Source organism: Doryrhamphus excisus, chromosome 7, assembly GCF_030265055.1.
Source record: "Doryrhamphus excisus isolate RoL2022-K1 chromosome 7, RoL_Dexc_1.0, whole genome shotgun sequence".
In the NCBI taxonomy this organism is placed as follows: Eukaryota; Metazoa; Chordata; class Actinopteri; order Syngnathiformes; family Syngnathidae; genus Doryrhamphus; species Doryrhamphus excisus.
In genome coordinates, this window is record NC_080472.1 from 12121055 (window position 1) to 12136756 (window position 15702).

Below are 15702 nucleotides of genomic sequence, written 5' to 3' on the forward strand. Positions count from 1 at the left end.
CCTTCCGGTTAAAAGAGGGGTAAAAGACGTCAAGTGGTGGTCGCTCCAAGTCCGGCTGACGTGGTGAATGAGGGGGTCTGCTCCTTTTATAGCGGCCCGGACATGGAGGTGTCAACGCCCCCCCCCCCCCCCCCCCCCCCCCCCGCCGGTCTTTTGTCTTTCTGAGTAGAAGATGAGAGGAGCCAACGTATCCAATTAATTGGTGGAGTAGTACAAGCCGGGATTGTCAAACATCCTCGCCCTTTGAATGGATGAGAAGGAGGGGGGTAAGATGAGGGGGGTGGGGGCTTTTTTTTTTTTTTTTTAAAGAGCATGGGGTGGTTGGGGTCGGCTTCCAGCCTGAATTAGTTGGCCTGCCAATTCTTGCATGGGTATTAAATCCAAATGTAATCATGACTGCTGGGAAAGCCTTGATGTTACCAAATCATCTTATTAAGCCCCCCCCCCGTCCCCCACCCTAAAAAGAAGATGGAAGCAGCGTGACCAACACGGAGTTCCTCTGTACCGTGGACACATTTTCTTTACCTTTTATTATATACCCCCTCCCGTAAAATTCTAGTCCATCAAGTACCGGGGGGGGGGGGGGGGTGCCTTGCCAAAGTGTGGCGTTTTACAGCCCGCGATGGACGGATAGCGCTCCCGTTATGGAGGCGTCAAATTCGGCAACTGCGGTGCTGTGGAGCTTCTCTTCTCTTAATCGGCTGGTCATCGTCTCTTTTTTTTACCGATAGAACTCATTAAGCGGATGGAGCACCCCCCCCCCCCTGCACGAATTGTATGTTTTGTTTCGTTTTGAATTCGACTTCCGTCCAGTTGAATTCTCGAGGCCTCATGGCGTCAAAGTGACAAATGATTAGTGTCGGCGTGAAAGCCGATTCTGCTCCTAATTCCCCCCTCTGATCTTGTGTGAACGGCGTGATTTGCTTTGGTCACGGAGGTGCGTGTCTCTTTCAACTGGGATTACGTCCAGCTCTGCAAACATGGCGGCCGGCCTGCCATCATCACCATCATCATCATCGCCGTCATCAGCGCGTCCTGTCGGCCCTAAGTGACTCTTTAGAAGACCTTTAAGGGCTGCAGCCTCCTTTCAGGAGGCTCACTTGCTGTTTGCTCACACTTGGATGTCTGATGGAGGAGCAAACAGGCACAAAAAGGGGGACACATCAGACTGTTTGATGCCCCCTCTTGCATCCACATCCACCCACTCCATCACTTCCCTAAAAGTCTTATTTAGGAGCTAAAAGTTTCCCGGTGACGTTATATTTATTTTATTTCTTTATTTCTCCGGTCTCCTTCGTGACAAAGGGAGGCCAGCTTGTGTATTGGAGCCAGACTAGGAATACGCTCACCATTGTCCTCCTTTCAAAGCAGAGAGCTTCTAATGGCCCATCTTGCAGCACGGATGAGCTTGAAACTCATCAGCACCGCCTTTTTCATGCAGTTTCATTCTGCTGCTTAATTCGTGGCCTTTTCTTCACACCAACCCAGCTCATTTCATTAGCTACATTAGCTCCTAATGAGGAGCCAATGGGACTGGGACTTCTTCACTGGGACACTGTTTACCGACTGCATGGGTGACTTTTGCTTAGTGACCCCGATACAGGAAATACACGAGAAAGCTGCACCCTATCAGTGCAGAAAGATGACATTGAAAAAAATGTTTTCCAAAAATTATAATCAATATAATATATTTTATTCATTCATTTTCTACCGCTTTTCCCTCACGAGGGTTGCGGGGGTGGGGGTGGGGGGGTGTGGGGGGGCTATCCCAGCCGTCTCGAGAGGGGCGAGAGGCTGGGGTACAACCTGGACTGGTGGCCAGCCAATCACAGGGCACATATAGACAAACAACCATTCACACTCACATTCATACCTATGGACAATTTGGAGTGGCTAATTAACCTAGCATGTTTTTGGAATGTGGGAGGAAACCGGAGTACCCGGAGAAAACCCACGCATGCACGGGGAGAACATGCAAACTCCACACAGAGATGGCCGAGGGTGGAATTGAACCCTGGTCTCCTAGCTGTGAGGTCTGCGCGCTAACCACTCGACCGTTGTGCAGCCCTATTTATTTTATTATAATTATTTTATTATTATCATAGTCTATATTCATTCATCCATTTTATTATTGTTATATATCATGATATATTATTATTATATTATATTATATTAGTATATGGCAATAATACAGAAATAAATGACACAAGAACATGATCATTTTGCCCCCCCCCCCCCATATATTGCCATGTGCATGCGTGTCTGTTTCCCTCGTTTCTCACCTCCAAACAGGCAGAAAGAGAGTTCACAGAGAGAGTGCTGTGATCCAGCATCTCCATGCTTCATAGAACAATGGTGAACAGAGGGACACCTGTGGAGGGGGGGGGAGGGACCGGGACCGCTAGCATACACACATGCTTTGTGGAGCAATGCAAGGTAACAGTTACCAGTTACCAGTTAAACAACAGTTAAAGTTGTGTGCATTCACAAAAGTCATGCTGCTCTTTAATACAGTGAAAAAAGCAGCCTTTCAAGAAATGCTGCAAACGTTTGACAGAGAGTGAAAATTGCCTGTGTGAGCAAATACATAAGGAAATAGTGCATTATTATGAAATATTATTATCCATCCATTTTGTATAGCGCTTATCCTCATTAAGGGGTGCTGGAGCCTATCCCAGCTGACCTCAGGCAGGAGGGGTACACCCTGGACTGGTGGCCAGCCAATCACAGGGCACATATAGGTGAACAACCACTCCCACTCACATTCATACCTATGGACAAGTGGTATATTATTATTCATTCATTCATTTTCTACCGCTTTTTCTTCACGAGGGTCAGGGGAGAGGCGGGGTACACCCTGGACTGGTGGCCAGCCAATCACAGGGCACATATAGACAAACAACCACTCCCACTCACATTCATACCAATGGACAAGTGGTATATTATTATTATTTCTTATATTATATTATTATAACATTAGTGGTTTATTTGGTCTCAAAACATTTTGACAATTGTTTAGCGTCAATTAACGCTGCAAGCTGCTTCAGACAAACAAGAAAAAAGATGCTAATCCACAAGGTGAGCAAGATATTTACGACTGGTGATCATAAAAGATCATAAATGGGAATTCATGTGAAGCAACTGAACACCAAGGCTTGTCATGGATTTGGGATATTTTGATGCGTGAACTCCCTCCTTGCCATTAGTCCCGACTCAGCATGTCCGCATTGACTTGTATGGGTGGCGTTCATCACCCCCCCACATTAAAGATGACTATTAAGGTGCAGACTCACGGCGTTGACACGTGATTGAAGGGAAGAAAAACACCATCATTATTATTACCCCGGTGAAAAGGCCTCGCTGTTGTCACCCTGCTGACACTTTTAACACACACTGTGGTCTTGCCCTTTCCTGTCCACGCGTGTCCACGCCCAATAGATTTATTATACCCCCGACCCTAAACGAGCCACCACTCATTACTGGGCCCCGTTGGACTCTGCATTGACTATGAATGGGGGCGGGGGGTCAGGTGAAAAGACCAGGTATGCACTGTCTGCACCGCAATACACATCCTCCATGGACAAAACATTAGGTACAGCGCCACTAATAGCGTCCAATATAAAGAAAAGGAGCTGTCATTTTAAGAATGTCTTTCTTATTATTCACTTATATATTATATATATTATTATGTATTATATTTAGCTTAGGCGACTCCAAATTGTCCATAGGTATGAATGTGAGTGTGAATGGTTGTTTGTCTATATGTGCCCTGTGATTGGCTGGCCACCAGTCCAGGGTGGACCCCGCCTCTCGCCCAAAGACAGCTGGGATAGACTCCAGCACCCCCTCGTGAGGATAAGCGGTATCAAATGAATGAATGAATGAAAGACATCCGACTTGCAAGGGGCCGTATTCAAACGCTTGGTGGCCCGCCTGTGGCCCCCGGGCCATAGTTTGCCCACCCCTGGTCTAGATTTGGTTCATATTTTGGAGTTTATTGGATTTACAATTATATATTATATTGTAGGGCTGCACGGTGAGCGAGTGGTTAGCGCGCAGGCCTCACAGCTAGGAGACCCGAGTTCAATCCCACCCTCGTCCCACCCTGGGGACTCCGGTTCCTGGGTACTCCGGTTTCCTCCCCCATTCCAAAAACATGCTAGGTGAATTAGCCACTCCAAATTGTCCATAGGTATGAATGTGAGTGTGAATGGTTGTTTGTCTATATGTGCCCTGTGATTGGCTGGCCACCAGTCCAGGGTGTACCCCGCCTCTCGCCCCAAGACAGCTGGGATAGGCTCCAGCACCCCCGCAACACTTGTGAGGATAAGCGTGAGAATAATAGTGAGGATTATTTAACCTTCCACCCTTGCTTCCTCTTTTTGATATTTTTAAGTCTGGTGCTTGTGTGTCTCACCAAGCAATACAACAACATTACACACATCTAGTGACCAGTGCAGAATACTACATATCACAAAGTCTTTGAATGCATCTTCTATTTTACTTTTTATTTCTATTTGAGTTCATTTAGTTTTTTCTCCTTGCTTGGCAAGGCTTACTTTGGGAAAAAAGATGTAAAATTTGCTTATTTGCTTAAATATGCATATTTTTCACTATTAATAGTCCATATTCAATCACACCACAGAATGTTTTGCCCAGTGTCTGCCTTATGGTGGAGTCATGAACACCGACCTTAACTGAGGCAAGTGAGGCCTGCACTTCCTTGGATGTTGTTGTGGGGTCTTTTGTGACTTGGATGAGTCGCTGCTGTGCTCTTGGGGTCATTTTGGTTGGCCGGCCTCCCCTGGGAAGGTTCCCCACTGTTCCATGTATTCACCAATTGTGCATAATGGCTCTCACTGTGGTTTGCTGGAGTCCTAAAGCTTCATAAACAGCTTTATAATGTTTCCCAGACTGATAGAGCTCAATTGATCTCATGTTTTACTACGAGGGCAATCACTTTATCACGCAAGGCCATGTAGCTTTGGAGTTTTTTCTCCCTTAATAGTAAAAATTTTCATATAAAAACTGTATTTTGTATTCAGTTTTGTTATCATTGATGAATATTTACATTTTTTGATGATTTGTTATATATTTTATTTTAATGTAGTACTTCTGTTCTGTAGTCTGACGGTGTTTTTGTCATGACGCTTTTATACATGATATTATAGTAAAAAAAACTTGTCAGTAAAACATCATATTGGTATGAGAGCTGGGATGTAAATCCTAAAAAATGACATTTAAGGTGGGGCTACTATGAAAGTGGGCTGTGAAGCCCCCGTGAAGCCCAGCGACAAATCCCTACATGTAGATGTTGTGTGTTTTTCATTTGCACGTGTGACGGGAGGGAGGGAAAGGAGGGTCGGAGGCTAAGCGGCCATTAGCATCGACACCAACGCAGTCAATTGCTACTGTACGAGTTGCGGCCCTACAGAGCCCCTCCAAGGACCCTCAGGGCCACGAGAGAGCTTCTGGGGGACAATCAGAGAGATGAGTGGGGGTCATTATCAACTTAATGAGGGATTAAACTTCTCTGGAAATGTTCTTGGCCGTCCTGGGAACGCAGTGTGTGTGTGTATTGCGTCTGAGGCCAGGATTTTTTTTCTTGAGTCACATCTTAACCTCACTTGGTTGGGGGACAGCTTTTTTTGAGAATGCTGAAGATCAAGGGACAAACTTGCACCTTCTCTAATTATTCTTATTCTGTATATGATGTCATTATAATGTCAATACATGATATTGTAGTTGATTTTTTTCACTTTTCTGATCTGTAAATGTAGTTAGAATGTTGTACTCTCGTGTTAAACGATGCCCAAGGTTCAGAAAATGAGGTTTGCACATTTGGGAGTGAGCCCTGAAACTAATTTATATCTCCTTTACTTCAGAACACTACTAATTATTTAAATACCGTGCCGCTTGGGAGTCTTTTTTTTTTTACTTTTTTTGACAGGAGTCAATCACTAGCCATCACTGCACTCACAAGTTTGTCAACCCACTGGAAATCGCAGAAGGTGATTATGTACAATAATATAATAGACCACTAAACTCATCACACAGTAGCTTAACATTCAAAAGGTATGCCTGAGGAATATACAAATATGTAAGAACCAAACCTTTAAAGTTTTCCCATAATGCATTGCGTCTGAGCAACACATTCATTTAGGGTGCTGCAGTGATGTCAGCCTCCCCCTGGGCTCTTAGCTTCTCTGGCTCTCTCTGGTGGCCAGAGGCAGCATTGCAGCACCATCCATCCGTTTTCTATGCTGCTTGTCTTCCAACGATCTGCTTTGCTCAAACGAAGAAAAGTTTGAACTTGTATTGGTACATATTTGTATATTTATTCAGTACATATTTTGAGTGTTCTGTGATGAGTTCAGTGTTGTGAGTCAGACTATTATACTGAGTAATGACGTCCTGCATGCTGTCACCTGGCAACCGGAATGGGAAGTCATTGCCTCCCAGTTCCATTGGCCACCTATGACATCATCTCCGGTTGACTTTGGAGGTCTTTGCTAGCTAACAGTTCCATCACAAGTCTCTGCTTTTTTATTGATCGTGGCCCCAAAATAATTCTAAAACTAGTTGCAACTGCTAGCACAATAATAAGGAAGGTGAGAAACACTGAGTTGAAGAAATAACTTGTTGTCGTCCCGTGAGGTTTCTATGTGGTCAGCCCCCTCCCAGGTGCAGCATGCGTGATGTTGGGGTGGGGGCAGGGGGGTGTTAGGGAGAGTGTCTGCATCAGCACCCCCCTCTAATGGAGGTGAGAATTGGCGGGTTGGACTTTAACACTTGACCTGTGTTTACACTTCCTGTGGGTGTCATTGTCCATAAAGTGCATGCTCACAGAGCCCCCGCGCTGCATTCAAGGAACCCGCCGCTGTCGGCTCAATGCACCGCTGCTCGGCCGAGGCCATTTCCTCTATTTTGCATTCTGTTTGCTTATATTACTGCTACACTTCCTATACACACACAGCCTGAGGGTCTTTATGGTAAAATGATGACAAAGCCTCACCGACAAGGTCGTTTATTATGAGACCCCTCAATGTGTCGTGAGACGTTCATGCTGCATCCAACAAGGAAACAATCTTGACTTTTATGAGCTATATAGTTGGACATTTATGTATGCAGTAAACACCTTCAAAATACTTACAATACTCAAAGAAATGTCCTCTAAAGTCACAATTAATTCTGTATGTCAAGCATAGTTAATAGGAGCTAGTAAATGCTCAAAATGAAATATATATTTTTAAAAAATTCCTTTGGGGTATTTAATATATAAAAATACACTAACAATGTACTCATGTAATGACAATCATCCCCGAGTAGGTAAAGCCTGCTGCTGCGTTGAGGCACCAGGGACCCTAAAGACTGGGACTGGTTGGCTTTTAGTACATTATTTCCTGTCTTAGGGTCATGGGTATGCTGGAGCCTATTCCACCTGAATGTGGGCGAGAGGCGGGGTACACCCACACACACCCCGGGGCACATTGAGACAAACAATTTAGAGTCGCCAATGAACCTAAGATGCATGTTTTGGAATGGGGGAGGAAACCGGAGTACCCGGAGAAAACTCACCCAACGTTCGAACCCAGGTCTTCCCGATCTCCTGATGTGCTAACCACTTGTCCCCCTTATGTATGTACCTGCCTATTATTTTCCGTACCACTTTTATACAATTTTTTGGCGCCCACATTTGCGCACCGCTTCCCCTCTAATTTCAGATCAACTTTTGCAATAAAAGTGACTGTTGCAAGACATTGATTAGTTCCAGCTCCAATAACGCTCCTTGTCTTTACAACATGACAGCTCCAAATGTAAAAACTTCAACAAGTCTACAAAAACGTAAACAAGGGAAGGTTGTAACAACGTCAGCTTTAATTTTTATTCAACAATATCCAAAACTTAAGAAAATATTTTGTATGTTTTCCCCAACAGTGAAAAGTCGTAATTTGAAGATGTTTTGTTGTTTGGTTTGTGTTGTCGTTTCCATGGTGACAGGACTTTACAGTCTGGAGTGCATGTGTGTGTGTGTTGATTGTATGCACCCGTGTCAATGTGACAGCACATCAAAGTGGTGGTCTCCCAGGAAAGAACCCAAACAAAGACTTGTGGCCTCTCATTGGCTCCATCATTAGAGCAGCCCACTTCCCCTCCTGCGCACACACACATTGCAGTGTATTGCATTGCACTGAGAAGTTCAAACAGGACCACACACATACAGTATACGTGCGGGTTGCAGCTGCTTCTCTGATATCTGCTGACATCTGCCGGACGCAATGGGAACAGCATGCTGGAGAACATTTTCAGCATTTTCACTTCAAACGTATTTAAATGTGATTTCACACACAAAAGTGACCACCCCTGAATTTAAACCATTTCAATCATTACCATTAAGGTACTTGTAATATCAAATACTTACATTTGACAGGGCTAATGACAGAAACGTGACCACATTGTGTATGAATGTTTTAGTTGACAAAGGCCCACACAATGTACAATGTGGCATTATTGTCGTACTTTCACTATAGACGACCATTTTTGTAGTCCATCATTTTGTAGTCCAAAGTTTGTCCGACATGCGCATCACTAGTTGCCTGAAAGTGGCCTTGTCAAGTCAAACTACTGTCCAAAATAATTTAGATAAGACAAACATGAGAAAAAAATAAATAAAAATAAAAAATACTTTTCATAGCCCTCATTAAGGGAATAATTAATTTTCGTTGCAATTAACAAGTTATTTTTCTAAATTAAACACGGGAGATCAAGTGGGTAAAAAATCTAAACCGGAAGTGGGAATCAGTTTTAAGCGCGCCTGGGCGTCTGCATTCGGGCACTTCCTTTTTTTTTTAGCAGGTAAGGCTGCAGACAGGTGGGATCGAAAAGGTAGTCAGAACTGCACCCCAAAACCTTGCGCAAACTGGAGCTACAAAACTGTTACTGGATTAAAAGTATTAACACGGTGCAATCGGTTAGAAAGTGGGATCTGGAACACCGTCGATCGCCTGTGTCGCGTAGGTGCACACGGCGGCTCGCGGTGGTTCATGTAATTGGCACTAATTGGCTGATCACCGGGCTTTGGGCTTCGAAAGAACGCGCTATGCTCATTTCTTTTCAGTGGGCTTATATTATTTGAAGCCTTTATAATAATAATTTTAGTTACGTGGCAAGATAGGCGCAATGCAAATGGTTTATTAAATAGATCAAATAAAATAACGAAATAATGAAGAAAGAAATTAAATAAAGAATAAGTTAATAAATGCAGGTAAAGGGGATAAAAACATTTCCAACTGTTGTCAAAATGTATAATGGTTAATGTACTGCTGAACAACATGATTTATATACCTTATATAAATACTTGTATGTATATTATTGTGCATATTATATATTTAGAAATAATATGTATATTGTGTATACTTATACTTTCCTTTTTTTATTTGAAGGTTTTTCAGCTGCGCTGCGCTGCGCTGCGCTGTGCTGCGCTGCGCTGTGCTGTACCTTGCCACAACAAGACTTGTGCCTCACTAAATAAAACCCAAAAACAGCGAAAGCATCGAGTGGATCCAGTCTTTCCTCAGTGTGGCTACTCAGACCCCCTTTTTCAAGTTCAGGGGATGCGCAAGGCTAGAAGGAACTTGACAGGCCTCAAATTGTAAACAAACTGTCGACTGCATTTGCGCGCGCCTGCGTAAAAAGTGAAAATGTTCCCACCATTTTTGTAGTTCTGTTGTTCCCGGCGAGTGTACGGCAATATGCAGTTTCCCATTGTGCCTACAGATGGTGCTATATGGCTAATCTATAGACCGGGGACACCAACTTTTATCACTACTTTGACAAAAAAGAAGGAAAAGAGGTGAGTTTATACCCCTCATAGCACCTTATTCAGTTTGTTTTTAAAGCATCATACTCTGTAGTGCTGCTACTTCCCCCTTTGATAACGGTTAAATGTATTAAGTTTTAATCCCTCTGACCGCATCTATTAATAACTCATGTCTGAGTCCCTCAAATGAGACGGTTGACATATGGGCGGCCCACATACACTGACATGCGATATGTAACACAAACACACACGAATAATCATGTTCGGCCGTTATGTTAGCAGGGACTCCACATGGATTTAAAAGCCAAATGTCAAAAATATTTTTAAAATAAATAATTACTGGTTAATTTTAATTTGACAAGCGGAACAGTTACTATACCTATTACGTTTTCTTCCACTTTAAGTCGATACACGTTCTAGTTTTATAATAAAGCGCTTCAATCCAACGTGTTTTGACCCTCATAAGCTGCCGTAGGGACCTCCAAGGCTAGCCAGGTAAGCTAGCTAGCGAATTATAGCGACACAATTGAAAGTACAAATATTCACCATAAATTGTTTCTTATCAGCATCAAAAAAACACCGCTTAACTTTTGTGATAAAACCACTTAAACGTCAGTCTAAAATAATGAACGCGAACGAGTCGTTTGCTGGAGGCTGCTATTTGCAAAGCATTTTGGGACTTGTAGTAATTTCCTGTTTGACTTAAAACAAACATCCAAATAACAGCGCATGACACCTTTTTTTTTTTACTTCTTTTGGCAGACAATGGTGTAAAATAATATTAATGCCATTACATTATTCATGTTTCCAGTGGTATTTTAGTAGAGATACTCAATATTGGTGTTCTTAGCGATATCCTATGTTGCGATATCCATCCATCTATTTTCTATGCCACTTATCATCGTCTGCTGGAGTCTATCCCAGCTGTCATCAGGTGAGAGGCTGGGTCCACCCTGGACTGGTGGCCAGGCAATCACAGGGCACATATAGACAAACAACCATTCACACTCACATTCATACCTATGGACAATTTGGAGTGGCTAATTAACCTAGCATGTTTTTGGAATGTGGGAGGAAACCGGAGTACCCGGAGAAAATCCACGCAGATGCCCAAGCGGAGAATCGAACCCGGTCCCCTGCCAACATCCTAAGCACTCTTCTACCTATGTACCTACTGTCAGGTCACACATTGTGTAATGAAAGAACTTGTGATGCATCCTTTACTGCAGGGGTCTCAAACTCAATTTACTTGGGGGCCACTGGAGCTCGGGTCTGGGCGAGACTGGGCCGCATCGGGTTTTCAAAAATAAAAAAGAAAAAGAAAAAGCATTTATTAAAAACAGAAAAATGAATAAACTTTGCTTTGGTTTCGATTTTCTACAAGAAAAGCTCTGATAAAACATTCCACTGTTGTCAAATATCTTACTTTTTATTTTTCTGCACAAAATAAGATGAAAAATAAATAAACAAATCAAGAATAAAGAAAATCAATCAGTAATAAATAAATATAATAATAATAATAAAAGATTAAAATGAACAAAGCATTATTAGAGCCCTGTAGACATGACAAAACACGACTATAGTCACATTTATACTCTTTTTATTTACAACATATTGCGCAACTGCAGGGTCTTGAGACACATGCTAACTCGCAAACTAGAGAGCTAGCGACCTAAACGGTGGCCTTCAAGTTATTTCCTTTAAACTTAAATAGCCAAAAACGTACCACTTCCACACGGATAGGGAGGATAACTATTAACAGTTATTTAACCTTTAACATGAACATGAATCAAACGTAATAATTTTTTCTGGGTACATGACACCATACAGCATCCATATCAAACTTGCGCGGGCCGCACTAACATTAAACTTTCATATCAAGGCGGGGGCCTCAAACTAGTGTCCTGCGGGCCACATTTGGCCCACGGGCCGCGTGTTTGAGACCCCTGCTTTACTGGGATATTTCACAAATAAACACAAATACTGCAATTATGCAATAATTGCACCCCGCCTCTCGCCTGAAGACAGCTGGGATAGGCTCCAGCAACCCCCTCTTGAGAAAAAGCGGTAGAAAATGAATGAATGAATGAATTAGTATAGAGACAATGATCAGTCATGGCTGAGCAGGAAGAGGGCGGGACATACCATAGTACGTTGGAATACTGGTGCCACCATTGCCACCATACAAAAGTTACACTAGGGACTAAAAGTGGCTCATTTAGCATCACGATACCCACAGGAGAATCAGAGTGACAAGTTTATTTTGTATTAAAATCATCATGTCAGGATGTGTCATTTATCTCCACAATCTCTCTTCTCCTCCTCAAATGTTTTCCTCCATTATTCCAGGTCGGAGGCTGCTGCTCTCTCTTCCGTGTTGTCGTCCATCTGTCCTCCTCCGTCTTCTTTTCAGGAGCAGATGTTTGCTCCTTCCTCGCCCTCAGCCTGGAGGTGTGTATGTATGTGTGTGTGTTGGGGAGGGGATGTCTTGCGCCAGTTGGAGGTTTGACTGCATTGACGCTTGGGCGGGGGGGGGGGGGGGGGGGTGATAAAGAGGGAGAACAATAGTCTGCTTGAACACCAGGGAGGTGGTCGTGATGGCTGAAGGGGGGGTCACACGGCCGACCGTCTCCATGCATGGCTTGATTCCTGACTGAAAAATGCACTTTAAAGTGTGTCTTCTTCACCTCCATGCGGCTTTATTCAACAGATGTTGCCATGGCAACAAGGTCCAAGCGGTAGTCAGCACAATTTCACTGTTTCAATACCTTTAAAGTACACGGAAAGTATAACGTGACATCTAAATTCAGCTGTTGCCAAGACCTATGTCGTGTTTTGGCAACAAAACGCTATCAGCTTCGTTTACACAGCTTATCTGTAAAAAAGGGAAACATGCCGACCTGGGAAACATCTCCATGAAGATCAGGAGACACTTGGAGCTGCTATGCTGGTGTATGTAGACATACAAATACAGAGTTTAATGACAACAAAGTGTCTTTATTAGCATGTTTACTGCACCCCAGCATGTAAACCTAATTTCTAATGCGGTAGATGGCCTCTTTCCGCTGGGGTTACGTTCCAGGACCACCAGCAAATAACATAAAACCATAAAGAATTGAGAAGGTTCTAAAAATGACCACTTTTGACACACGACTAGCACCCCCTCCCCCACAAAACCCTCCTGCTAGCTGCTAGATGACATTCATCTAAGATTTAGGATCAGCATTAGCATCAAAGGTGACTGGTGTAATATTACATTAGAACAGAGAGACTTTTATGGTGCTTTCAAAGACTGCCGAACAAAGCGTGAAATGTCAATGCTTGATGAAAAAGCAGTGAAGCATAAGCATGTAAGAAGTGAGGCCTTTTTGCTGTTAATGCATGTATTTTACGTATGTTATCAAGTACTCACAAACCACACTGAGTCATGTTAACGTTAGCTATTAACGTTGACCAGCTATTATTATTATTCGCTGTTGAATTGTGCTAATTAAATTTCTCAATTGCCCAAGTGTGATGGGAAGATTGTTTGCAATTCTAAATGTAAGTAACATGTTTTTATTCACTTTTTTGTCTCTCCTATGAGGTTCTGCTTTGTTCACTGCAGCCTTTTACAACATCATATGCAAAATGGTGTGCAAAGTAGACTATGGCATCCATGTCTAGGACTGCCAATCGATATTTTTCTTCCTGAAAAGTTGGTAACAGTGATTCTGATCCACTGTACATTTAGCATTCTTATCATTACTGCTGCTACATTGTTCGCTAACCACTCTGCTTCTGTTTATATCTCATACTAATACCACTAATACTTCATCATCCAATACTTCTCTACAAGAGAGGAGAAATATGATCTCAGGGAAGAAGTACATTTGAAACACTTCTATGCTAGGACTACGTTATGCTAGCCATAGCATTTCAGTATGTGGAATCAAACTATGGGATGGATTGAGTAAGGACCTCAAACAATGCACAACGATGAGCCAATTCAAGAAACAATACAAGCAGTTGATGTTTGCTAAATACAAGGATGAAGAGTCTTGAACCAGTCATGATGTGCTATATATATCACTATATTGACACTATGGTACACATTATGGAATTGGATGCTCATATCACCTTGTACTTTGATACGTGACAAAAAAAAATAAAATTATTTAAATATATATATATATTTAATATTAATTTTAATTTAAAACATTAAAAAAAATCTTTAAAAATTATATTAGAAAGGCAGGAAGTGAACAAATGTAACAGTTAGTGATTGTAAAAGTACCAGATGGAGGGGTAGGATTTAATAAGCTTTGCTTCTTCCTGCTCCTTTTGGACATGTGGAACTGGGAACTGATTATAATAATATAATAATACATTTTATTTGTATAGCGCTTTTCAAAATACTCAAAGACACTTTACAGAAGAATGGAGTTGAATAAAGCAAGTAAACAGAATAGAAGACACACCAAAATACAACATTCATTGGTTAATACACAGTTAAAACATGAGTAAAAGCGGTCAGATGTAAAAAGTTAGACATTAAAGTTACATTATGGGATGCACTCAATTGTATGATGCATTCTGATGTATGTTCAAATGAAATAAAACCATTACCATACCATTACTAATAAAATTGCTTACAGTATGTTGCCTTTTAGTGCTATTTAAAGAACAATGTGTGATATCACCCTCCCAGACTCTGTTCTATCTAGGCTAAGCTAAAGCTAGGCTAGCTCCCGTCGATATATGCAACATATGCACATTAGATTTCTCACATTTTCTTTCATTTTAACGTTATTTTTATTTGCTTTTTGCTACTATGTTTTCTTGCTTTAAAAAGGGTTGATCATTTGTGACGTTATATACAGGACCTACGATTGAGTGACACTGTTTAGGGTCAACATGACAAATGGTGATGGAGATCTAAGTTGTGAAACTCAAAGAAGTGCACAAATGCATCAAATGTCGTCAGAAGACGGCTCTATTTCAGCTACTGTCAATGGAAATGTGGTTGCTGCTGAACACGCACACACGCACACACACGCACACACACACACACACGCACACACACATGCACACACACACACATGCACACACAGGTTTGCTGTCGAAAGATAAGCCAGCATGCTAAGAATGCACTTTGCTACTCACCAACTCCCAGGCACGCCTTTCATTGACAACGACTTCCTTTCACTGCCATGCTGAATACTATCCAGAAATACAATATACTCTACTGTACACTTATTGCATCATAACAATGTAAATAGTTTTTCAAATATGAAAGACTGTCCCCATTGCATTGGTAAATAATACCATTGCCATGACGCATTACATGTATGGAGCCAGGTTTGAACTTACCTCCAAGAAGAAACACGGCCTAACGTTGTGCATAATTATTATTTACAGTATGTACAATATTTCGCAGAAAGGACAATACATCGCATGACCACACAACAATAAACAAATGGATATTAATTTCTAGAAGATTAGCATTGATGCTAGCATTTTAGCTTGAGTAAATGATATGGTCTGGATGGTGATTTCAATGAGAAATAAACACATGGGGGGGGTGCAGAACGTTTGAACCCTGAAATATGTGTCAACTGCGACTGCAAAATGGATGAGCCGCGGGGGAGTCCTGGCAGGGTCGGGTGGGAACATGAAGCATCAAGAGGAGGTTTTTTTTTTTCGGGGGTTTAGTCTTTTGTCCCGTCCTTTCACGGATGGGGTGGGGAGCCACAGAACTCGTAGCTCTCTTTGGGAATTTCATGAAAGCTTATTTGCATGCGGAGGAGTTCATTCATGTTTAAGGTGGGTCGGGTGAGGTTAGAGGTCACGGCGCACACTGGCCCTCTTCCTGTAAATGGAACTCTATGGCCTGTCTTCAG